At 38.6% G+C, this 27641-nt stretch overlaps 1 long non-coding RNA gene across 2 annotated transcripts; it reads right to left on the minus strand.

The window, feature by feature from the left end:
* Positions 1–19023: 19023 nt before the first annotated feature.
* LOC114003618 lies at positions 19024–23957 on the minus strand. 2 transcript variants are annotated; one of them, XR_003546313.2, is made up of 4 exons: positions 23756–23957; positions 22719–22839; positions 21255–21421; positions 19024–20625 (listed from the first exon to the last, which is right to left on the minus strand). It is a non-coding gene; the product is annotated as an uncharacterized LOC114003618 (long non-coding RNA). The 2 variants fall into 2 exon arrangements; XR_005565076.1 differs by lacking the exon at positions 21255–21421.
* Between the last annotated feature and the right edge of the window lie 3684 nt (positions 23958–27641).

The following is a 27641-nucleotide window of genomic DNA, read 5'->3' on the forward strand; positions in this document are numbered from 1 at the left end:
GATTGCTTTGTGAGATCAACTATTTCTCTTTGTCCTTTGAATAACCACTTCTTTCCTCATGGAAAATTTTCCATTTGAAAGAAGAATATGTAAGAGCACTCAGCCAAGTCAATCTTTTTTTCTTTTTTTTTTCCCCTTTTTTTGATCAAACACTAATTGAAGACAGTTACAAAGAAAATACTTGAAGCCTTGTTTCCATCTTTGCCGTCAGAACATTCTTAAAAATAGCTGCAGCTTCAGGGAAACAAACTCATTTATGTTTATGTTTTATCTTGACTCTCAAACGAAAGACAAACAAAGTAATAGCTTGCTTAGGAAGACATTGAAATCCATGTATTAAGCAGCAATGTTCATATTCCACAAGATAATTTTCATTCTTATAGCTAAGATAAATATTTTCCTCTGACAACATTGATAAGAATAGCAGACGAAATGGCAACAAGCTCAAAACTATTTTATGATCAAATACCAAACAAGTAATTTAATAATCCAATTCCAAATGAAGCAAATGAAACAAGTGTTACAACACAGCCCTTGCAACCTTACTGGTATTTGTGCATTACATTAAAGAAAGGCTGTCAGAAATCAAATTCTTGCTTTTTTTTTTGTTGCTCATACCAGAATTTAGGCCCTTTGCTATGAACGGTGGTGCTTAGAGGCTTACAGACATGACACTGGTTTTGGGCTAAATAAGGGATGTTAGGTCTGCAGTTAACACTACTCTTGCCAGGTAGTGCTGGAGCTGCCCACAGGTTACAGCCCGATCGTGAGGGTAAAGAGTATGGCAGAAATCACAGTCATCCAGTGACCAGTGGAGTCCCAGCCCTGCTCCCCACCCTGTTCTGCTGAAAGGACCTGTTATTGTAGCTGTCTATTAGCTTTCTTCCTACAGTAGTTTCCAACATCTTTAACAAACTACAAATTTTCTGCCAGCAAATCAACTTTTTTTGCCAGACAGATTCATCCTTTTAGTACGTCAGAAATTGCCACCCATAGCTCTCTCATTTTTGATCAGCACCTTCATTTAGACTGATGTTGTGGTTCTTCCCTTTGGTCCTGGAAATGTGCAGGAAGATAACTGCTCCTATATAACACTTAGGCAATTTGTGAGCAGGTACTTACAGGACATGGAGACCTGTGTTCAAGGCAATAACACAGCTGGCAGAAGAGGGGACACATTTTGCCTGCAGATGGACAGTGCCGCTGCCACTGAGGTCACCGGGAATCGCCTCTGCTTCATTCTGCAGCTGAATCCATTTCCAGGGCTGTAATGTGAACAAAATCAGCATTATCCTCTCACTGAAGGGAGTAGTGATTTGGCTTATTTGGTGCTTTAACTAAATTCCCATCTCCAGATTCTTCCAAGTATCTGACCTGTAGGTGTCTGCAGGCTCTAAAATGCAGTGTATTTTAAACAGATTTCCTACATCTCCAGCATTTCCTGACCTAATTTTGAAATGAGGTGGAGAGAGGGATGTTTAAGATCCCACAGCCCCACATTGCATGGGGTTTTTTTATTGTCAGGATGTGGATCCTTAGCACTTTGCAGAGAGACTTCCAAGTGTCACAGAACTCTATGTAATGCCTCCAGAGATTTACCTCTATCTCACGCATATTTCAGAATTATAAGTCTTAGTTTGATTGAATAGTGCTCACTGAATCATAAGTTTTTTTCTTAGTGCTAGGAGAATATACCTCATAGGTACTTCTCTTTTTTGACAATAGTCTTCTTGCAGTTACTTTATTTTAAATGACTGGTGAATATGAATGTTGCAAATCCATAGCAGTGTGATACTCTTCTCCCCGTGACAGCGTATTCTATAATAAAGTTACTGTGGCAAATCAGAAAATCAAACGAAACTGTTTAAGTGTTGTTCCTGTCCCTCAAGAAGCAAAGACTGAACAGTCAGTGAATCACTGATTTTATTCTTATAGCTACCAGTATTTATAATGTTTATTTTCAACATCCACATCCTAAATGTACATTTTAGGAGTAAACTTTTGTTTTGTTTTGTTTTTGTTTTGTTTAGTTTTGTTTTTAAATTTTCTTTTTTTTTCAACATATACTCTAAAGTATGTACTCTAAAATTTCAGGTCATAACCCTTAGAAGCTTAAAAAAAAGCAACTAGTTCCTTTGAAGTAGAAAACATATAGTGAAATTGTCCATGCTTTTCTAGACAAGGCAAATCTTAGATGTGATGAGCTGATCACTGTGCAGAAAGATTTACTGGATGTTAATTTAAAACCAGAAGCTGAGCTCACAAAGCAAGACTTTCTACATTTTCATTATGACTTCCTAAATTGCACTCCTTCCATCAAGGTTACGCAGTTTATTAAATATTCATAAAACAGAGCATGGAAAAAAAAATTCTAATTGCAAATAAGTGCAGTTGATGTAGATTATTAATGATGCATTATTTATGATTCCATTTGTTAAATTAAGACAATAGAAATTGATGAAAGACATTAAGTGGACCAAAATTTAAGGTAAATTTAGCACAGAATAATTTTTTTCTCTGTGTTCTCTGATGGATAGAATTTCTTGGCTTGTAGAATAAGTGTAAAAAAGACTGATTATTTCTGTCCGTCTTAATTAAGTCACCATTGCCATATGATATACTGACATTATTATTAAATTTTAAGTGTCATTACGAAAAAAAATTTATAAACAGCCTTTCTGTATTTAGGGAGAAGTTCTCAACATCAGACAACAAGGAATTTGTTATACTGACAAGCCCAAGCAGCTGAATTTCAAATTTATGCCACTACTCTGTTTCTGGGAAGAGAGGAAAGCTCCTGTTTGCTGAGGACCTGAATTGCAAATAGATGCATGAGTGGCCTCAAACTAGTTGCAACTTGATGTCACGTGGTAGTAACAATGCAGGGAAAACTACTCAGTTCATTTGGTAAAACCAAATCATAATCAAAATATTTAATTGATTTATTAAAAGCACTTAATCAGCAATCAGTGTACAATAGATTTAGTATCAATATCAACAACACAACAGAAAAGCCACAATATTAACACCTACAGTTTTTTAAATATCCAAATCCATCATTTTTGTTAGGAGGCTAGAGGGGAGAGGAGCTGGGTAGAGGCAAGGAAAGTGAAGGCAAACCCCTTTCCCTTAGAAGGTGCAAAATTTCTTCTGCTGAACCAAGCATGGCAAGGTTATGAACAACCTGATGTCAGTGTGAGTTACACTATTGAATAAAGAATTCTAAGATTTCACTGGAACCTCCTGTATTTGGAGCATTTCTCCTCTTGATTACACAGGTAAAGGATTCAGTTCCTCCAGAAATCTCTACACATGAAGAGGAAGATTTTCAAATGTTTCAGAAACTTTCTAATTTATAGTCCCACTGGGGTATCAAATATCCATTCCCTTGCACTCTGAAATCTTTCTTTCATGTTTATCCTAGGCTAGTTCTGTTTCCTGAGTGGTGCACAGTACATCTGAGACATGCCTACCTAGCTAGTGCTAGATTAAGATTGTAACCTCCATTTTCCTATTCCAGCCTATAAATCTGTAATTAAAATGAATCACTCAATATTTCTTCTTCTTCTGCTACCCTTGAATTCCCATGACTAGAAAGTTTAAGAGTTTCTAATTAAGAAAGATAATATACTCACTGAGACTAATGAGACATGCTGCTGAGAGCTGCTGCAGAACTGAAACCCTGCACGAATATTAATTTGTCCTATGATATGAAGATTGAACATTTATATCATGCAAGTTTTTTATTGACTGGTGGAATTATTAAAGAAACTGTTGAGATTATCGTATGAGTCCTGAGACTGTTGCATTTTCTCACAGTGAATGGCAAGGTCTGGACAGACTGCTCCAGTTAATACTGGATGTCATAAGACATGAGTATGTGACTTGTGCCTTTCAAATATGCTACTGAATACAGCCATGACATGACAGAAAGTAATTACAGTGAGGCTCCCACATTCCCTTGTAGGTGGGAAGGGTTTGAGCTGCAAGGTTAAAAAAGGAGATGGACAGACACTTTATTATAAATGACATGCCTAGGAGGGACAGAACTGGAAAAACTTCAGGGTACATAAGGACTGGGGAATCTATTAGCAAGCCAAGATATTATATGGTGAGATGCTGGAATGCCATTATGGTCGTTGATACTTTTTGAGAGACACTAACTGAGCATGCTTTACTTCTAGTTGCTGTTTAATAATTTCCTTCAGCTTCTGCAATACAGTCAGAAAAAGCTGCTAGTGGGAGTCAGTGATCCATGGAGTCATGTCCTTTCCCTTACAGCAGCAAATCATCAAATTCAGGGGATTCATAGTTGGGAACCTTTTTTTAATTAAACTCTGGATGATGGAGAAGAACAAGATTGGCTTAAAATATACATACAGTATAAAAAAGGTATTGAGTAAATATCTGGATTAAAAGTTCCATTTAAAAAGATTTAACCAGACCTGTTTTCCAGACTTGATTCTAAGTGAAAACTCTGGATTTCATTCTCTCAGTTTCACTAGTTTACAGTGTATTACAGAAAGAGTTAATTCAGTTTCACAAGTTTGCTCTGTATTACAGAAAATATTATATCTTATACTAATATTATATTTTAGACTTTTATTCATGACACCCCACAATTCTTTTTTAAATCACTGTAATGCATTTTTTAAATCAGGGAAATATAGAATAATTTTTTTAAACTCCAAGGTAGATAAATCATAGATGTTTGCAACAATAGCCATCTCGTCTTGGATAAATACAGAAAAATGCTGAACCAGACTGAATATTGAACAGAGATGAAGGTCTCTTTAAGAGGTAGCTGAAGCTTGGGGAAGGTGTTTTCATTTTGGACCGGTGTTGTTAATTACTGCCAGAGAAATATTGACTCAGAGTTAATAATAATTCATTTAATCAGGCACAGCTCAGTTTGGGTTGCCATTTTCAATTACTCAAGTGGAAATTTAGGGTACTTAAAGCCCTGTTTCATCTCCAGTACAATCAAACAATTGTGGTGATTGGTTTAAGGTTGGACTCAATGGTCTTAGATGTTTCTGTGAAATATTTGCTATATGCAGGTGTTTTCCTATACCTGAAACTTTTGCAAGAAGCATTCTGTAACTCATTGCATTCATTTTCAGTCAAGTGTATTTTGATTGGCTTTGCCTTTCTTCAGCTCCAGTTTCTTAAACTGATGATCAGTAAGAACTGGCAGCATCCAGTGAATAAACTCAGTGAATGCCAGAGCTGGTCATTCCTTTGGTGTGGAGAAAAAGAACATACAACATTAGAAGTAATCTCTAAAATTTGGGAAACATATCTGACTTCACTGTGATGAGGTCATGGTTTAATGTAAGAGAGAAAGTTTGAGGCTTTCTTAAGATAAGGAGCTTTGATGTACATGCCTGTTCTGTCAGCTGTCTCTGGTCATCAGGGTACCTTGGTGAATGAAGTATAATTTTAGTGTTATCCTGGATGAATGGGTAAAAAAAATCACATTGGAGCAGGTGTTTCTTTTAATAAAAATGCAGAGAATAAGCTCCATTGTCATACCAGAAAAATAATTTTTCCAACAGTCATCCTGAGACTTTCTCTGTTTGCTCTCTGTTTCCTAATCCTTTTTTTTTTATGGTAACATAAATGCCACAGGTTTCTTGGCACTCCTGCAGTGAGTAATGTTCAAATGAGGAAGCCATTTGGCAGTGAGCAGAGGTTGCCCTTTGACCATTTGCCCCAGCCTCTGTGGAATGTGTACATTTCTTTTCCTTCTCTTAGAGAGATTATTATTTTTGTGGATGGCTGAGTGATAGCAATTTGAACCAAGTAGTTTCAGACTAATTTTATTAGTATTTCTTTTTGGCCTCATCTGTACCAGTAAAATAACAGTGTCAGGACCTGTTCTTGGCATGGAACCCAGCTGGCACTGTTTGACCACATACACATCATTAAGCCCTTCCATCCTCAGAAGGGTATGGCTCCATCCAGACTACCTCTTGGGAATATTTCCTAACAAGTGCTAATTTCCAAATTATTTCTAAGATTTTCTTGGGATGATGCTTCATGGCATGAGCCAAATGTGAAAAGATTGCTCCAGAGACTTCAGGAAAAGGAGTGCTCAAGTTCCAGCAACTGTGCTTGCTACCCACCATAATTAATTTACTAGTGCATGTCTCTATGACATAAAGTATATCACTTAAATCCAAACCTTCAAGGTCAAAGACACCCACAAATTTGAGAGGAAACACAACACTTTAAATACATAGAGACAACAACCCTTCTGAGTCCCCTCATCTGGAAATGTAAGTGGAAGTCAGGTTTTGCAAGAGCTACTGTAATACAACTAACAGTATTGTTATCCTGGATGGCCATCCCTGCTTCAGGAAAACTTATAAAAATACGCCTCCTTGCTGAAAGCTGACACTTTATTGTAGACCCATTGTGACAGCAGCAAGCCTCATGGGTGTCTGTGGCACAATATGAATTCTCTGTGGTCCCAAGACCAGCCTCTTTGTGCCAATTTTATTTTTCTAGCATACTCCAGGAAGGATTATGCAATTACGTTGCTCATTTTTAGTGCCTTTTTTCTTTTTTCCTACTGCTGTTTCTTTACAAGGGTCAGTTCACGAAGCCACTGCAGAAATTCTGGGAAACTGCACTGTGGCTTGATCGCACACTCTTTAAAGGACAGTGGTAGCTGAAGTAATTTTTTTCAATACATGAAATATGGCTTTGGAGAGGAATTAGGAAGCAGAGGAGGGTAGGCAAAGGGGGGAAGCACTTGTGTTCCTGTCTGTGTGTAACTGAGAATAAATCTCCTGAATTTCTCCTCTTAGCTGTCACATACCAATAAATTATGCCCTAATGTAGGTCCCAAAATAGATACGGCTTGTGATATTCTGTTTCACCATCAGCCAGCCATTGGGCTTCTCTACAGCAGCAGTCTCCAGACCTGGTTTGATTATTATGATCACTGTTATAGAAAGTGAGGTTGGTATTATTATTGCTGAAAACATACTGGACTGAAACATAATGTGTTATTGAACTTGCAATAGGACTGAAACTAATGTTTCCAAAATGAGCTGTCTGGACTAGAGTGGGCTCTTCTGCACCTTTGAGCCAGCAAACAGGAAGACAAGTTCTGAAATCTCTAAATTTCCAAATAAGAGAATTGTCTAGAACTTTCTGTCACATGTGAACTAGATAGGGGCCTGGTCTGTTTGGCTCCTTACAGGAGCATCATCATCATCATCATGGCTGGGCTTTGCGAACGAAGATTTGGGAAGGGCTCTACCCACGTTTGTTGCAAGCGTGTTGGTGGCTAAAAAGGCCAATACGAGACAGGCATGTCTGGTTGCAAAAGGCACAGCAGAAAGACTCCTTAGATGGTATATTCTGCAAGGCACAATTCTTTCTGCGTTGTCTTTTCTTCTCAATGGTGATCCTGTGTGCTTTCTCAAAAGCATCAGCAGCGTTATAGATGGTGTGTCTCCAGGCCTCCTGATTGGAGGCAGAGTAGACCAGTTACAGGAGCAGAAGGTTCTTAATCTACAAAATCCTTCACTAGGCAACAAAACACTAATATATTTTTAGATAGGACATAGTCTTGGGGGGAGGTCTTGTGTGAGGGGAAAAACTTTTTCTTTCTGTGTTGCTGAGCAGAAATATTGCACTGTCATGGAATATTTTTTTTAATGAACCTCTTCTCATCTGACTTCTGAATAGCCTTTAAGGAAAATTATGTAAACTTTCAATGGCAAAGAAAGTTTATTAGTGTCATCTTGATTCATCCTGTAGCTAAAAATACCACAATGGAGCTGGAAAAACATATTCGAATGGACTGATTTTGTCAGAAAAAGTAGGTTGCCAAAATGTAAACTCATGGGAGAATATTCATTTTGTTCTAATGTTGAAAGATAAAGTGTTTTAAATATATAATAGATATTATTTCCACTTTTAAAAGAATTACCATTCAAATTTAAAACCACTTAAATGAGGCCATTTTCCCCCCTCATGGGTGTGAATGATTAATTTTTTTATCTTGTAACAAATATTTTAATGTATATTACAGTTTTTAATTGAATTTCCATTTATGTGGCAGTGAATATAAACGAGACCCTCCTGGGATGATGGAAAATGGAGAATCCTTTATTAATGGCTGAACAAGTTCCTATATTTGAAAAGAGGCATGGTAACAAAACATGGGGGGGGGAAGTGCAGTCCTGTCCAAGCACTTTAAAGCTTCTTCCTGGGACACTTCTAATTGTTCATCTTTTCGCGGGCTTCCATCAGAACTTCAGCTCCCAGCATACACCGCGACCATTACGCAACAAGCATCCCGTATTAACTTGCTCGTAACTGCACAAATTTATATTAAACTTCTATGTTTCTGTGGTAATGTAGAATAAAAAGTGGGAGAAATAAATAAGATGGTTTTATTACAAGCAGGGATTTCTATGGTTACCTCATGTTGAGATACATGGAGATCATTTGAGGATATCGAAGAGCCATTTTGTGGTCAGGAGCTGGTGGATTGCAAGTTGTTCTGATCACTGTTACTGAGCGCTGCTTACTGCCTTGTTTGCTGTTCTTATTGTTCTGGTTGTTCTGATCATTGTTACTACTGCTGACTTACTGTTTTGCTTATTGGTCTAGTAAGAAGGCAAATCAGAAAGTATGTAAGGCAGTGAGACCAATTTGGGCTCACTACCAGGGGACCATGCAGCCAGGGACGGGGAAACAACCTGATAGGTGGATGGGAACAACCAATGAACTGTACCAAAAGGCAAAGATTGCCTTTTGGGAAGAGAGGAGCAGGGCCTGGCGTGGGAGGTGCGAGGGAGTGGTTATGTAAATTAAGAGACCTTAAAAAGGCTTGTCCCCTCCCAGTCAGGTGTGCTCGAACCACCTCATGACTTCAGTGCACCTAGCAATAAAGTTCTTTGTTTCACTTTATTTGGCCGTCTCCAAAATTTTAATTAGAGATATTTCTGACAAAAGGTAACTCTAGAATTTTCTGTGGAGTGAGTTTTTTGAAGTCTTAGCTCTGTTGCACAGTTCAGCGTGTCCTTGCTGATGAGCTCAGGCTGCACATCACCCCTTCTCCCTGGAGACTCTACCGCTGGGATTACTGACTTGGCAAATGTTTATAGCGAGAAAATGGATTGCCCGGCCTCAGCCTTTTGTATATTCTCCACTCTGAGTAAATTGAATTAAAATGTAACTTCTAGGTATTTACTACGTGACTGAATTGCATGAGACATGTTTACACAAACTGTTTTCCACGTGGATGATTGCTGAGATATAATTAGAAGAAAATCAGATGTGTACTGAGTGCTCCCTAGGCATGCCCAGGACTCCTCTGTGTCTCTCAGCCAGCTGGGTGCTCCCATTGCTGCTGGGGAGGGATGCTTTTGGAGGGGAGACATCATGGGCCACACATCAATTGCTGGGAATTTAAGTGCACTGGAGTATTTTACATCTGTTTCTGTTTTAAAATACAACTGAGATTTTTCAGAGGTCTAGGTATATAGATATATATAGGAGGAACAAATTGCAACAAGTTTACTGTTATCTTCTGAATATTCCCAGTAATTAGAAAAACGTTTAGAATTCTACCAAAATACTGTGATGGTCTTTTTTTTTTCAGTTGTTCCCCACCATTTTATTATATCCTCCCCCTTAATAGCTTAGTTTATACATTGCAATTTTTTTTTCAAAATCAATACATTGGTAAATAAGTGAAAGGAGTCTTCTCTTCAATGGAGAAATGATGGTGCTAAGCACCTTTAGGTGAATGGGCCTATTATTTCATCCATTAACACCAGCTAATTTTATTCCGTTGATGTTAATGAGCCAGTAGAAAGGAATCGCAAACACCTCCTAACGACTGTCCTTAGACTGGCCAAAGCCACTTAACATGAAAGCTGACCTGACTCATCACAGGCTCACACGATGGCTAAACCTGATCCAGTGAAAGGAATGAGAATGGGTGTCAGTGGCTAAAAAAAACACCCATCTAATCAGGAGCAACCTGCACAAAATCTGATTTAGTGTGCAGAGCTGGATCTTCAAGTCCTAAGTCTGGGATGCAGACATTGCCTGTTGTGATAGATATTTGTGACAGATATAGAAAGGAAAACCTATTTAGCTGATAGTAAAGCTGGTAAAATTTCAGTAACCATCACCTAAATGCAAAAAATAAATGCTCAGGTAGAAAAAAAACCAGAAAATAGTTAAACTTTTTTACTTGCTAAGGATTATTTTTTGCTACTAAAGTCCGATTTATTCTATGATCCTACATTCAGGGTTTTTCTGTGTTCAAATATGCAAAGAATGTCACTGCACGTGGACTGCACAGCATTCAGAAACCCTGCCTCAGTTTTTAAAATCCTTTTCATTCCCTTTAGTGTGTGTGCCACATCATTTAACTACTGGCTGTGAAAACTGCTACCATCTGATGAGGCACTCGAGGGAGTCTGAAAAGAGAATGATTGTCTTACCCAAACGGATGTTTTAAAAGCTAAGAAGGCACATTGCACCTGCAACCACATGCTGAGAGTCAAAGCCAGCATTTGGTCTGAGTTCTGCAATGAAATTTTAACGTTCCCTCTTTAGCCTTCCAAAGATTCCTCTCCATCCCCTAAGGCAAAAAGGATAGAAGTCCATACAATTCTGCTATAAAAGAAAGATTTTAATAACCAGGAAAAGAAGCAGCACAACTACATTTAGTAGAACATAAAGTTTATTTGGGGTGCATAGACATAATATTTCTGGATTTGACAAAAGACCCATAGAACTGAAGCTTCACAGATATGAAGTCCCAGAGATGATGGAGATTAAAATGATATAACATGATATGTTAGCTCATCTAAACAGAAAAACAATATCACCCTCACATTGAATTGTTGATCTTAAAAAAAGCAATGGAAACACAGAAAGTTAGAAGCCAGAAAGAGGGGGAGTTTTTTCAAAGGGAGCTGTTGAGGCTGACATACTGCTTCTGAATTTCAAGGGCCATTAACTTATCATCAAATACAGTGGGGCACCTGCCTTGACATCTGGCTTTTCAAATCTATCTGTAATGACCAGAGAAATTGAATTTAAACTCTGCAGCTACTGACAGGTGCTTTTGTTAAGGGAAATGCCCCAAGGATATTTATCATAGGTTAAAAAAAGAAAAAGGCTGCATTTTATTGCTACTACCTCCACTAGAAACTTTACTGTTATAGAGCAGATTTTGCAAAAAGCTGTCTAAATTGCCATTCTGGTTAGCTTGTTTTCTTTAGTAATTATAAAGGGAAGGGATGGATGACTGATGACTTTCAACAAAGTCAGATTATTAGAAGTCATATACACAAAATGATGTAGTTCATTTTTAAGATGCAAAAAAATTTGTCCCAGCTGTCCTTAATGTTTGTAAACTGTGGAACTAAAATTTATAAACAATAATGTAATACGAGGTCTAACTTAGGCTTTTAAGATGAGCCTAAATTCCCAGTATAGTGAGGGGACAAGAGTACATGCCTTTGAATGCCTCAGATGAGATCCTGTCTTCCTACCTTAAATTTAATGAGGGAACTTTATTTAATCTTTAGCCTTTCTTCAATACAATCTTGGCCTCTGAAGTCAATATCCGGGGACAATGACACATACAAAATCTGGTTAGCTGCTGAGCTGGACAATTGTATCAAGAGTCTCACTCTTGATTACTGGATACTGGCACAATCCAGAAGAGCTTCACTCTGGTCTGATGGATTTAAGAAAGTTTGATGAAGGCAGTAATGAGTTCAATAGGAGGACATATCTGAAGTTAGAATATAGTTAGAGCATGATTCATTTCTTTCAGCTTGTAATTTTTGAAAAGAAGTACTTGGTAAGTGATGCCTCAGAGCTTTTTGGATTTTTCTAACCTTTGTAGATTTTAGAAGTAGTTGTGTAGTAAATGTAGATTTTAATGTACCTGTATTATATCCCTTACCCTGTAGCATAATGTTTACACATACCCAACGCTATTATCCCATTCCATATCAATCCCTCTACATTCCGTCAGTGTGTTTAGTCTTCTTTTCAAGATAGAATTGTAGAAAAGCCTGGACCAGAAGATATCACACAGACACAGCGATCTTCAAGCCCAGAACTTTGGAGGAACTGCAAGGACTATACTTGCAGTGAAGAAGATGAAGATGAGGAAGAAGGAGTCCCATATGCCCCCAGACCCAATTCCCAAGGAGGCGTGCTGGGAGGAGGCAGAACTGGGCAGAGCCAGTGGGTGGACAGATCTGGGATTGGATGGTCCTTATAAAATCATAGAACCACTGTCTGGGCAGGGAGTGTCATGTGTATTCCCTGGCCTGTAGGTTTCATTAAAGGACCTACTCTCTTTATTTTGTCTTATACACTAAATTGGCCTGGAGTCTTCTCCACAGTCTCTTAAGGCAACATAAGCACAGCATATGCCTGTCTATCGTTGTGTCACTGTAGTGGTTTGAATCTTGTTTTCCCCAGAGGCTAAGAGAAGTGGTAGACCCCAAGGGGTGGAAACCCCTGGAAGTTTTGAAGTTCTGCCCAATGGACACTCCTGCAGAAATGTAAACATATCACAACCAGACCGGAAGAGATGAGTTGTAGTTTGGTTGTTGTAGGAGAGGTGGCCATGTTGTAGAGCCACGAGGTAGGGGCTCTGAGCCCCTTGGGGCCTCTGGCCCCCTCCCAGCCTCTGGCTGGGGGGCTACAAGGACCTGGAACTGCATAAAGCTGGGCTAGGTGCCTGTAGTTATGCCGGGAGATGTTTTCTCCATGGGCGCAGAGCAGCAGCCGACACTGACCAGAGAAACGGTGGCAGAGAGCCAGAGATAAGGACCTGAACTGGAGGAGTAGCAGAAGCAACATGCAGCACCAGAGAAAGGACTCCTGGAAGGAGAGCCGGGAAAAAGAGAGCCAGCAGAGAGACAGAGTTTGGGGTAAGACTGTACCAGCCCCCCAAAACTCCCTTGAGACCCCTCTTGGAGAAGAGGGACATGGACTCCTATTTTGGAGAGCAGTTTTAGACATGCAGCACCAGAGAGAGAGAGGAGCTGAGAAGCTCAGAGCGTCCCAGAGGTGGACCGGGACGGCCAGATGGAATGCAGGGGGAGTTGACCTTGGCTCCCCCCCCCCTTGCACTGCTGCCACGGTGGCAGCCTGAGAGACAGGGCACAGAGGCCCTGCAAGAGATACCAGACCGTCATGAAGACCCCCCTGTGTCTTTGTTATATGACGTGGTGATACGACCTTGTCTGGGGTTACGAAGCCCACAGAAGACCCCTCGGTTGTGAGGCGATGGGGCCGAGAGAGAGGCTTGGATACCTCCCTCGTGGACGCTGGCAGAAAGCCAACTATCAGCTGTTGCATGAGAAGAAGAAACCTGCTGCCTCAGAAGATGCTGCTGTTTAAGGACTGGAAGGGATCTGTCCTTCTTTCCCTCCTGGACTTTTATTTGGAGGAGAGAAGAGATCTGATCCACTGTAAATACTATATGTCATGGTAGAGATAGTTTGTGATCATGTGTATAATGTGATATGGTATTTATTTGTACAGTCATTGTAATATATTTCCCTTTCCCCCACTTTGGAGTCTGGTGTGTTTTGTCTGGAAAAACCTCTCTCACATTAGGTTGAGATGTGGGAGGGGGGATGGAGCTAGGGAATTGGATTTTTGGGGCTATCTCAAACCATGACAGTCACTAGTTAACGTTAGACATGGCTGAATCATTTTAGGAGGGGATTATATTTTTACATTTTTGTTAGCAGATGCTGTTAGATAACAATATAATACTACTAGCACAGCACTTTGTTGTGTTACACTTTCTACTTTTTTCTTATTTTTTATCTTTCTTCATGAAATTATGCTTCTGCTAGTGATGGATTTTGCAGCAGAGCATAACTAGTGCACATTGTTTTGTTATTTCATGCAAAATTTCATATCTAAATTGCATAAGTTACCATTGCCCTGGCATTCTAATTGCATGGTCCACTAGACTCCAATATCCTGCAACATGAAGCATTAGTCAGTATAGAAAAAAACAAATGTTCAGCTGCTCAATATGAAGCTAAGAATACAGTCACTAATGTGTATTAAATGATACTCTTCTTGCAAGTAGATGAACAGGGCATTTTTCTGCAGACTGTACAGTTTCTTTGAGATTTGTATCACAAAACATCTTTTCATATGGAAGACATTTTCTGTGATTTAATGTGGTTTTAGAATAAAGAATTTTTTTATGGAATTGCAACATCTTTTATTCTTTTGACGGATCTAGGTCCTTCACATGTATATGTCACTGTAGACACTCACGGACTATTGCATCCTTCATGTCTTGGTTATGGTAAAGTAACTACATACAGTAGAATGCAGATTGCCCTGCATTTGCTGGTTTCAAATTTCTCTAACAAGGATGAATTTCTTGCCTAATTCCATTAGGCAAGAATTCCATTTCTTGCCTAATACTTCTTCCACAAGATTTAATGGTACAGCTCTGGATGATTTCTGAAGAAAGTAAGTTGAGCCAAGATTGATAGCTTATTCAAAACACCTTAAAAATGGGACACATTATTCAACTTTAGATGATACTTATCTAAGCCTGAGCTTATCAGCCATGTTTCTTTATTATAGACTTTATCCTTTTATACTTTTCAGGTACTAAAAGACAGACAAATTGAATTCTACCTCAAGCAACTGAAAGGCAAAGAAGGACAACAACTTGCTCAAAACTAATATTCTCAGGCTGAAATCCTGCAAGTCTGCAACCTGTAAAACAACAGGATGCACCAGTTGTTGCAGTTGAATGGAAACACTTCACCAACATCCCTCAATTTGCTAAAATCATGGACACGAGTGGTGACTTGTCAGAAGTCCCCTTAGCTCATATATAAAGGTGTGTGTAGCTATGTGTGACCGTATCCTGGACACATGAAAACTAGTATGAAACTGGAAATGAAATGAATGTTTTCACCTGCCAGCTCAGGAACATTTTTGGACGTATTTATGCTGTTTCTGGACTTGTTTGTTCTGTTCTAGTCTCTCTGGATTTATTAGTTTAAATCTGTTTCTTGGGGATTTCTGCAGTGTGAGACACAAATGGTCGTTAATAGTTTGCCTGGTTGATTGGAGGGGAATCCCAAATGACAGGTTAATGGTTTTGAGATGCCACAGACATACAAGATGCATTCTATCCCCACCCTCTGCCAAATTTTCCACATGCTAGCTATTTTTCTAGGTAACTGCCTACACGGTACTTATCTCTGTTCTGAATGACATTTCTTTTAGCCTTATTCAAAACTAGCTAATTCAAGACTATGTAAATACTCTCAGGAAAGGATGTATAAGAAGCAGGAAGCAATGCAATTATGAGAAGAGGTATAGAAAAGCTATCTTCAGAATAGTGCCTTCAAGAACTGTTGAATATCTCCAGTTACCATGAGTTCACAGACACATAGAAAATATGACACGTTTTAGTGGTATTACCACAACTAGGAATTGATTGGGATCACAGTAGATGAAAAAACCCTACTGTCTTTATTTAAGTTTGGGAGACGGTGTCTAGACCCTGTGCATGCCCACTTAGTGAGGTTCAAGAGAAGGTATTACCAGCAAAAGTCTGATCCAGGCTAAATCAGTCAAAATATTCAGACACCATTGCTACAGTTTGACTTATTTGCTATATGCTTGGCAAGACAGTCCTGGTTGTTATGGTATGGAGGCCGTGTTATCAAAGTTGTGTTTGCTATCCAGCAGTTTGGAATTTTTTTTTATTTCAGTAATTTTTCTATAATTTCTCTGTCATTTCAAGTTGTACAAGAGCTCTGTTTTGAAGAGGCAACCTTGGAAAAAAAATTAAACCCCAACCAATCAAAAAACAGCCCAAACAAGTGAACATTTAGTTTCAATCATTCCACAACATGGTTTACCATAAGGTCATGAAAATACTTGTAGTGGCGCAGGGAGAGGCCAGTGGGGTGGTCAGGCAGCTTCTCTTGGCACTGTTAGTTCTTGCTAGTTTGAAGGGACCACACTTAGAGCCTTGGATTTAGGGGGCTATAGAAAGGAGCACTGTATTCACAAGACCTTTCTGTTTCCGAACAGCAATTGCTTAAATTTTAGGATGTTCATAAGCTTCTCTACAATCCCATATGCTTTTAATAGGATATGTGTTTTTAAGTCAGTAAGTCAGCTAAGTTCTTGTAAATTTCCATTTTTGATAGAATTTACAAATAAATAAACATATATAGAAACATTCTTCTAAAATAAAGGTGCAACAATATATTGAAGGCTTTCACGAGGTTGGAGTTCTAGGACTGCAAAAACATTTTTTCTGAAGGAACTAATTTCTGTTGTCATCTGTTCACAGAATGATCTGTGAGAAATGAAAGATGCAATTAGCCAAGCACAGGGAAAATCAAATTGCAATAACCAGAAACCAATCCTGAATGTTGTAAATTTTCCAGACAGCAATCAAAATGAACATAAAGGGCAGAGACAAAAGAAGCACCAATGTTAAAAAGGAGAAACAGTAAACTAATTCGTGTGAGGCTGTCAGTTATTGGCTGTGATCATGCAAAACAGAAATGAATTCTTTTTCCCTCTGATTTTTCTGATATTCTGCTTGTCACTGATTATGAGGAATGACAATAAAATGAACACCTCATATAGAGAAATGCAGATTTCCGGTGAATCTTGTTTGGAGCTTTAAGGCTGTGTGACTCATGAATTTCAATTGAAATTAGAAACTTTGAGATGCACTGTTCAAAGCAAGAGGAATGTAAACTTTCTTTTGCTCAGTTGCATTTGTGACGTGACTTTCTGAAAGCAAGTTCATGATGAAAGTAAGTTTTTCTCAGGCAAATTGTCAAGGCTGAAGTCCGTCTTTTAGGGAAGCTAAGTCCAAAACTAAAGAAGTCATATTATAGTTTCTTAGATTTCAAAGAAGGCAAGAGATTTCCTGGTGGAAAAGAATTCCACCAAGGTGTGTGCGTCATGTTCTTTGATATAACATATACACATCCTTGAATGTGGAAACCAGCAACTCTCATGTTCAAATCAGCAGTTTGGCATTTGAAGGAATTGCCAAAAACATCTACATTAACAATTAGGCATAGGACTTTGCCAGAGCGTAGATGAGGTAGCCAAGAAATGCCTCTTTCTACCAGCTAAAGGCTAAAAAACTCAACATCTCCTTGAAGACATTAAGCTCTTGGAAATATCTGCTCGAGTGAAAGCCCCAGTGCAGCAGTTCCATAACTCTCTTGTTCTGATACTGCATGTATCCCGAGAGCAAACGCAACTCACTAAGCCAACATGTCCAACCTGCCAGTGTCCTCCTGGTAGCTGGAAATCTTGACTTGAAATCGTTGCTGTGGACAGTTGAAGCAGATGTTCAGCCAAAATTTCCCGTTTCCTTTTTTGTGTGAAGTGTCAGTACAGAGAAGTGTCCTCTTCTGGGGCTTTTCTCCAGCTTGTGTACTTTGCTCAGAAAGCATCATTTAAACCTGGAGCTCTGTAATTTTTCTTTTCCATCCCAGCAGTACCTATACTACTGGGAAATGAAGGTCGCACTGACAGTGGTTCAACAGCTGAGGTGCATTCATTCCACGGATGTGGGAGACCTGGGATCAAATAGGTTTGGTATGGAAAACAATTCAGTTTAAAATGAAGTGAGTCTTTAAAACAACCTGCCTGATGATTTCTGTGAGAGTACATCTTGCTTACTTAAATCACATTTACAAAACAGAGAGATTTCTGAAAGCATAATTGATTTCTCTGCCATTAGCTCTGTTTTATTTTTTAGTCTCTCTCTTTGAGCACATTCCCCTTCCCACTCCAGAATAGGAGAGTAGGATTGTTCACAGATTTTAGACACAAAAGGGAAATATTTTGATAATCCACCTCTCACATTCTCTGTAATGCTTTAAAAAGAAAAAAAAATCAAATAGCTGTGATTGAAATTGAACATATTTAGAAAACCACATCTAATTTTAACTTAATTTACAGTAAAATTTGCCCTCCATGTCGCTATTTAACTTTGTTAAATAGCCTCACTACTAAATAAAATATCACACCTGAATTTACACCTTCAGTCAAACACCTTCACCAGATGTTGCAGGTACTTTCTGGATGAGAGCCTTCTCAGTAATCATATTTCTGTTTCTTCTCTTGGAACTTTTGCATGTCAATGATGCTAATTTTCTCATTAATCATGTATATGAATGTATATGAATGACTCTTTCCTGAACCGTCTCAAAAACTTCCTGCTTGAATTGCAGATATAAGATGTAAAGCAAGTGCTTCAATAAGAGCACTGTCAGTGTTTAAAACAGAGGGATGTTAGACTTGCTAGTTCTACTCCATGTTTTCCTGCATGTACTTGCAAGACTGTATGAGCTTTTTTGGTCCCATAATTGGCAAATGGTTAAGGCTCACCCAGACCTTAGCAAGGGAAATCCATGTTCTTGACAAAGTCTAAATTATAAGTGCCTTCATAAGTGACTTTATACTTGGCTTTTTTGAAAATTCTGTAAGACAGTAATTCTGTCTTTTATATTATTTACATCTCTATCTCACAGACCTTATCAGTAATGGCTTTCGGTAATGATTTTTTTCATTTGTTCTGGGCTAATGATCAAAATAAGTAAACAGTTTAGTCAAGGTTCAGTCCTCATTGTTCAGCCTGGAGAAGAGAAGGTTGCGTGTAGACCTCATAGCAACCTTCCAGTATCAGAAGGGGGCCTACAAGAAAGCTGGAGAGGGACTCTTCATCAAGAGCTACAACGATAGGGCAAGGAGTAATGGGTATAAATTGAAAGAGGGGAAATTTAAGTTAGATGTTAGGAAGAATTTTTACTGTGAGAATGAGAAGATACTGAAAAAGGTTGCCCTGGGAGGTTGAGGATGCCCTTACCTTGGCAGTGTTCAAAGCCAAGTTGGAGAAGGCCTTGAACAACCTGGTCTAGTGGGAGGTGTCCCTGCCCATGGCAGGGAGGTTAGGACTAGATAATCTTTAAGGTCCATTCCAACTCTTTAATATTCCATGATTCTATGATTCTCATTGGAAAGCACTAGGCATACATCTAGTTATGGATAATCCATTTCAAATTAGGCAGTGAAAAGCACCTGCTACCTAAATTGCAGTATGCATCATATAGTTTTATTTTTAACTCTAAACGCTGCCTGGAAAAAAAGCTGTATTTGCTGGTAAAAATTTTTGTTTGCCACCTTCATTTAAGAAATTTACAACCCTAAGCAAGTCATTGCCATCCGGCTTGCTGCCAAAAGGCCCTGGAGGGACTCTTCTATTCTCCTATCAATAATAGTGAAAGGCTATTTTAGGAACATTAATAACCCCACCAGTGTGAACTACTGACTACATATACAATAAATATCTAAAGATGGTTTATAGCCTCCTCTTTTCTGAATACTCAAACCAGAAAGGACCTGAATTGTATCTTGCTAAATAGCCAGCTTTTAGTTAGCCAACTCTAGGAATGCAGTTCACTCTACTGAGTTTCCTGTGTGCTGACCAGGGAGCCTGGGGCAGCTATAAGTGCTCAAATATCCAGTAGCGAGAGGGTCAATGAAACCACACAGTAGGAAACAGGTGACAATTGAATCTGAAATGTTCCTTATCTTCTAAACTTTGGTACCATTCACACACTTGAGTTAGGTACCCTGTGAAACTTGGAATGACCTCAAGCTGGGACAGAATGAGGAAGTAACATCCTATTCATCTTCAAAAGTTGAGTAGCTCTACAAATTTCACAGGCCTGTAGGGAGAAAAAGCAAGAGGAAAGATGACCACAGCTCAGAGTAGGGTGTGCATTAGCAAAGGGGAGAATGGTATCTGGTCTCCAAGGTAAGCTTAGGTATTTAACGTTAAATAGCTTTTCAAGAAAAGAGTCCACAAATTCCTCATTTTTATTCTGCATTGGTAGAGGTTGATGCAGGCTGTGTGGGCTGAAGTACCTGCTTTATTTTCCTCAGAGTAGAACTTTGAAGCAGGCCGTGCAAAGTGTGGTCAGTTGGTATTCTTTGTTCCTCCTGGCACAGAGCAGTGAGGTTGCAGATGGGAACACTTGTGTATGTAGACAGCTATGTGGTTGTCTATTCATGTTGAGAAGACATTTGACTCTTTTCTGGTCTCAGACTAGGGATGCTTCTGCATCCAGCTTAAACCAAAATCAAAAAATCTTTGATATTAGGGGGTTCTTCAGTTGTTACTCTTAAATAAGAAAAAGAGAAAACTAATATAATCAGACTAAATGTGTGGGTGCCACATAAACTTACTACTTACAAAAGATATGATGTGAAAGACCAAATCTACAAGTTCTTTGCAAGCAACAAAAAACCAGCTTGGTGATAAGCTTTGCTCACGGTTTTCATACGATCATGAATGGTTTGGGTTTGAAGGGACCTTAAATATCATCTAGTTCCAAACCCTCTGCCGTGGGCAGGGAACCTTCCACTAGACCAGCTTAGTCAGAGACAGAAATGGCTCTGAGTTTCTCAAGTTACTCAGAGCCAGAAACAGCATGCCAAATGGAGGATGGCACTCCACCAACATTGCTCCTTCTACAGCTTTCTTATCTGGCCCATCCATGGTGCTGGAGTTCTTATCTGCAGACAAAAGACACCATTATTGTTAGAGCTAGGGTTCAGAGAATCAGAAAGTCAAAGCTCTAAGGACAGTGGGTCTGGGAAAGGCATACAAAGGGGAGCATAGCACTACACCAACATTGCTCCTTTAAGTCTTGGCCACCCATGGTACTTGGTACTTTAAGTCTTGGTACACCCATGGAGATCTCAGCCTCAGCTCATAGCAGTGATTAATGTTAGGGTTCAGAAAACCACAAAACCTACAGCTCCAGGGACACTGGTGCTGGAGAACACATGCCAAGGGGAGCTCAGCATTGTACCAACATTTCTCCTTCAACACTTTTTAGATCTGGACCACCAATGGTGATGGGCACCTCAGACTAAGCTCATAGTGGCCATTACAATTTGGGTTAGGGTTCAGAGGTCCAACGAGCCTACAGATCCAGGGACACTTGGGCTGGAAAAATCCCCTTTTCTGAGACTTCTATATAACGAATTACAGATCATAAAAATCCCAAGAACATGTGACTTTGCATTAAATCGTCTAGTACTTCTAGATCTTTGTGATCAGTAGAAACATGATTTCCTGACACAAATTGCATTTCATGACAGAAAGATATGCTACTGTTCCCTGTAATTTGTTAGCATACCATATGCATTATCTCAGGCCTGAAAAAGCTGCAAGCCACTTTCTTTTCACTCTGCTTCATTTCACTTTTGTTGTTTTAAGTTGGGGGTTTTTTTGCCTTTTTTTCCCCCCTCTTCAGTGAGGCAATTTCTTCACTTGAATCATATGAAGTAAAGGAAAAGTCGATAGCTGAAATTACAAGTAATGGGAGCCATTGATTTAGTTATATAATTCATAAACTGAATTAGTAACTAAACAGAAATATCCCCGGCATTGTGGCACAGGTGAGTGTATAACTCATTGAGGCAGAGATTATGCTGATTGCATAAATCCTTGAAGGTCACATAGCTCACAATGGATATTTTTTTCCTTTTGATTTCCTTTCTGTCACACAAGAGTGAGGACAGTCTATTCCAGAAAGGATGCCTTGATAGTCAGAGATGCTAAAGTCATGTGGATCTAGAAATCAAATATTCACTTGAAGAACTAAATCTATTTAATTTCATAATCTCAGACAAGACAGATTTTGTGGGCTTGTGTATGTTTAACACAAAAAGATCAATAACTCTATCCAATATTTGAGGCTAGTGCAATGTGAGTATTGTACAATGCTGGTGGTACTACACAATGGCTTCTCTGTGTCGCTGTAGAGAGAGGGAATCCTCTCACTGACTTTGACTATCTAAAATTTAGTTAATTGATCTCACTAACTCCTTTGAACTCTATCTATCATCAATGTGAGAGACATATTTCCAAAGAGCAGTTCCTCTGACCTATATGAGATTTGGTTTAGGATGTGATAAATCATTATCTGAATGTACATATTTCTCTCTATTGAATAGAGAGGGACTGCAAACAACTAAATTATAGTCTTAGATTTCTGTGTTAAATTTATGTAAAAACCAACACTTATCAGGTTTTTATTACCTCCCATATAACAGTTACTAAATTTTTAATTTTTTATTAATTCTGGTAAAATACCGGTCAACTTCTTAATGCCAGGAATAGTAAAATTCTATATTGTAAAAGTTTTAAAAGCTAATAATTCCTATAATCAGGTCTTGTTTTAATTAAATTTTGCTAGCTTGCTTGAAAAATTAAAGTAATTTAGAGAGTCGCAGGTTTCCTCTATAAAGAGCAATAGAAGGTTGCCAGCATCACAGGTTTATCTAGGTAATCTCAAACTTGATTTCCATTTCCCCCTCCATTTGCCCAATGCTGAAGTAAAACTTACTAGTTTGTAGTTCTGGATCATTACCAATGCAGTTCTTAAGGACAATCACAGTACTTTCCATCCTCCAGTACTCCCTGATAATAGCAGATTAAAGTAAGGTTTTGGTTTTTTTTCCCCTGGAACTTTCTGGAGTGTTTCATCTGGCTTTCAAACCTTGCAGCTGTTAATCAATTTGTTTTAGTACTTCACTGTTAACCTGTTCTCTGACATTGCCTGTATATTACTTGTACGGGTCTGAAGAATATATCTTACCAATCCATTCTGAGACTTAACTCAGCATAAAGAAATTGCTGTATTACTTTATAATCCCCTCTGTTGAGCAGCCATCAAAAGAGAGGTAAAGTGAAGGAAGGTCAGTGGAAAAGTTGTTCATCTGTAAAAAATTAAGGATTTTTTTTTATTTTAATATGCACAATGGTGGTCTCTAGATTGAATATTGGCATTAAGAGAGAATATCTAACTTTGTAACAACTTTGTGAAAACATCAGCTTAATGCTCATTAAGATTCAACAAAGCAAATATATTATAGGTATTTTAGAAAAGGAATAGAGAAGAACCCATCAACTTATATCACTGTAAAAATATATTTTATGCTCACATCTTAAATACTACACATAATCTGGTTTTCCTGTCTCAGAAAGTCTATATAAAAAAATGCAGAGAGGATCATAAAGATGACTGAAGCATAGGCCGAGACTGGGAAGAAGTTTTCTGGGGGAGGCAGGGATAACGATAACATATAATGAAAGTCTTTCAGATTTTATAGATCCTCAGTGTCATGCAGAAGATCAAGAAAGGCTTAGAAAATTCAGCTGATTCCAACAGGGGATGGGTTCAAAACCACCATGCTCCACATGGTGTGTAGTTTAGGTGCTAATTCCTTCTCATGGGTCATTATAGATGATAAATTTTACGTGGGTTCATGAAACATCTCAAAAATCCTATAATATTTATCGAATATAAAGAAGCCAGATAAAAGGCTTTCTTGCTCAGGAAGTCCTCAAGTTACAAATTGCTGGAGGCTGGGAAGAAGCTTTGGGTAAGCTGCAGACTTGCTATGCCCTGATGGTTCTCTGTTGTTGGGCACTATTGACAACAGGCCAATATTTGTATCTTATATCCAAGCATTTACAACTTTTTTCCCTCAAGTACAACCAGTGTGGTTATTTATTATACACAGTTTTTCTATTTCTGTATTTCAAAGGTATCATAAAAATATTTCTTTTTCCTCCCCACCCCCCAGATTTCTTTTCATTTGCAACTTACATTTTCATTTTTCTATCATTTACCTGAGTTACCATTCCATTTTTTTTTTCCAGTAAGGATATCCACTTGACTTGAGACTTTTGTTATGATTGGACCCTAATCATCCTTTCCCCCACCAGTCTGTATTTTTTGCTTTCTTCTGTCAGAGAGTGTTTTCCAATCTGTGTTGTAATGAAGAGAAAATAAAACACTTGCTGATCAATTTGCTCTGCTTGTACCACAGAACTTAAAAGTTCTCTTCAGCTTTTTATAAATTAAAGATTATGTGACTCCACAGGAATGGAGTCACCTAAACTTTTCTACCCTAAACTTGTTCAAAGCCTTTGTTTTATTGCTTCATAAAAGAACAATCATTGAAAACAAACAAAAAGCTGCCAATCAACACCCACACTGACCACAGCTGCAGGATTGGGTTTTTGCATTCTCAATGAGATTCTTTTCAGAACTAATTAGTGAAATCGATATCAACTCATTTCACTAAATGTCTTCTCCTTAAAATTACCTTCCACATTGTAGAATTAAGTGTTTTCTTAAGATAAGATGTAGTAAAGTGCTAAATAAAGGAAAGCATATTAACAATCTCTAACAAAGGGATGTGCCATGGAGTTTTCAGGATGTTCTTAGCAGGGAAATAATTTCAGTTGCTTGAGAAAAAAATTAATATAGGTGTTTATGGTGGAAAAGCATTTAGAAATTTAATTTTTTAGAAATTGTTTGTTTTTGAGCTTTAGAATGCCAAGAATATTAAAATACTTTCTTAGACCTTTTTTGGCTTTGTGGTAGTTTGGTCTAGGCCTTCCTTGGTGACCAGTTTGTAACCAAGGAAGTGCCCAGATTTACCCAGTATTCCCTACGATTTTTACATAAACTAGGGTATAAGAAGAAAGGAGGAGAGGCCTTAGCCCTCTCTTTCCTTCTGGTGGCTTTGGAGGTGCAGGTTCCCTGCTGTCGAGTCTGTCGTGTTGGGGAGCGAGGCCTGGTAAGGCCTTGCCGACCTTGGGAGGCAGGGGTTGCCAGCAGTTGTTCCAGTGTGACTTTCCGTTGTCCCAAGGAGAGTAGTAAGATATTCTTTTGCTAATTCTTTTAGTTGCTAGATCTTGGGCTATTGATAGTGTATATTTTATTTCGTTTGTGTTCCTTTTTCCCTTCCCCCTTCCCTTTCCCTTTTCCTTTTGAAATTATATATATATTTCAATTGTATATAATTGTAATATAAGTGTAAATATATTTATATATATTGCTTTAGCTGTCTCTCTCTCATTTCGGTTCTCTTGGTTTTTTTTCCTCTTCTCCCTGAGGGTTGGGGGGAGGGGGGGACACACTTCTTGTAGTAAGGTTTGGAGACTTGGCAGGGAGCCAGCTTCAAACAACATCCGGCTTATAATACACTTTTGTGGAAATTAATGTTCAAGATCATAGGAGCATAGGATAAGTCAAATTGCGAGGGATCTCAAGAGGCCTCTATTCCAGCCTTCTGCTGACAGCATGATCAGCTATGAGATCACACTAGCTTCTTCAGCTATTTGTCCAGTTGTGTCTTGAAAACCTCCAAAGATGCACAACCTCATTAGTACTGATGCTTGACTGTCCTTGTGGTTTCTTTTTTTCCTTATTTTCAGTCTGAACTTCTCCTAGTTCAACTCCTGAGACATGGTCTCGGTCTCTTGCCACATACACCACTGTGAACAGTATGGCTCCATAAGCACCTCAAAGTTACTGATAATCTGCTGTTATCTCTCAGAGCCATCTCTTCTCCAGATTGAATATGTTCAGTTCCCTCAGCCTCCCATTATAAGCTAACTGCTCAGCCCCATGACCACCGTGGTGGCTCTATTTTTTCAACAAATGTTTGATAAAATATTGATTATCCCCAAAGATTATGAATGAATTAGGAACCAAAATTATTCAGGCTCATATTAATAAGCTACTTAAAATTTTTCAAAAAAATTGCAGTGCATATCTAGGAAAGCAGTATTTTAAAAAAAATTCGAATGAGCAAGACAGCCTGTGATCATCTTTACATTTTATTCTTTTTCTCTGAACAAATCCCATACCCCTCTCAAACTCTGCCTTGGCACCTGCTTTTCCCCTCATACCTTCCTGTACTGATATCAGTTTCAAATAAACACTATGCATATCAATACGCATTCTTCAGTGTGCTGCAGAGCTTTATTCTGTCATATTGTTGTACTAATGAAAACAACAGGGATGTCTGGAGTGGCATCAGCTGTGTGGCTGTGTTCATACATGCAGGCCTGATTACTCAGCTCAGATGTGAAGAATCACAGCTTTCATGTGCTGTTAAGCCCCATGTGAAGCCCTGAGAACCGGCTGTGGTTTCTGCACATCCACCCTGCCACAGGTGTGCTACTATCAAAGTGTGAGCATGGTGGATGTCTTGAATACAGCCACGTGTGCTAAAATTACACTTATAACTTCTGGAGGAAAATTATTTTAACTTGAGAAGAACCATGATTTTTTGTCATACCCAACTTCTGTAGAACATTATGTGTGTTTATTGAACTGCACTTCCTACCAAAGTGTAAGTCATAGGCTACATCTATGAGTCTGCTGTAATTGTAAAGACAATTACTCCTACTGTGATATTTGGTTAAAGTTTGAACTTCAAGCTGTCTTGGATGGGATCAAGATGGATGAGGTCTGTACCTTCAGACTCACAAAATTGGATGTATGATACTTTCATGATTTTTTCTCACCTATTTTTTAATTTTTTTTACATGGGATACTGCCAGACCTAGCTATCCAACATAATATAGTACAAGTTGACAAGCTGCAACACTACAATACTAGCACTGCAACAGTAATTTGAACTTACAGGAGTACATCAATGATTACAGACTTTTTTATTAATAGTATATTTTTTGCCATTTATACCTTAGAAGCCTGAATCACAGCTTCCCCATTCTTCAGGAAAATGATCACAATACCAAAGAATAAGGAAATTGCTGCTTTTACTAGGGATGCACAGAAATTTCAGCATAATAGATTTGGTCAGAAAACATTATTTACTGAAATCAAATGTGCAAACAAGAAAAGATCAGGTTTTTTTTTTTTTAACATTTGTGTTCCCATTGTATATTTAGTCTATAGATTATTCTACATCAGCCAAAGAGCCTGAGGTTTATGCAATGTGATCCTTTGTATTAGGCTATTGCTATACACACTGTCAGGTCTGTGGTGCTAGTAGTCTTCCAAATAATCAAAGGTTTGTAGAATGATTTGGGTTGGAAGGTGTCTCTGGGGATTATGTGGTCTAATTTGCTGGTCAAAGTAGGTTTCTCAGTGCCTTGTCCATGGCTAATCCTCTGGCATGGTTGGCGTGGTCTGGGGGTAAGGTAGTCAGCACAGCAAATCTGTTGAGAAGGTAAGAGAGTTTAGTGATACAGATACAAACGATTCACATCAGGTTGGCTCACAACCAAAGACAGTCCTTTGACATTTTCGGTTACAAAGTCTGTTTGTAAAGAAAAACTGTTTTCTTTAACTCCAGTAAAGAAATGGGACACATTCAGAATGTAATTCATCTCACCTGTCTTAGACACACATCTTATAACATTTTCTGCGTCGACTTGCTTTCCCCCTGTGATAACAAACTAATTTGATTTGTGTGCCAGGAAAGGATAAGCTCAGAGGTGAAGCTACCTCTTTAGGTAGCTTAATATCTATATTCAGGTTTTCATCAAGCAGTGGCTCTTCATTATGACTAAGAATAACAGTCCAGGAAATAAGTATGTACAGTTTCTGGAGAGGTCTCTGTTAAGTTCTATGTAACCCACAGCAAAATTTACCAGACCAAACGCTGCAAATTTCCTTTTAACATTTCAGAAAGTACATCTTGCAACATTTATGTCCAGGGGCATTCTTGTGATCTACAGAGTATTCTGATTT

This window comes from Pipra filicauda, unplaced genomic scaffold (genome assembly GCF_003945595.2).
Source record: "Pipra filicauda isolate LSUMZ 115617 unplaced genomic scaffold, ASM394559v2 scaffold412_size1447426_pilon, whole genome shotgun sequence".
Taxonomy (NCBI): domain Eukaryota; kingdom Metazoa; phylum Chordata; class Aves; order Passeriformes; family Pipridae; genus Pipra; species Pipra filicauda.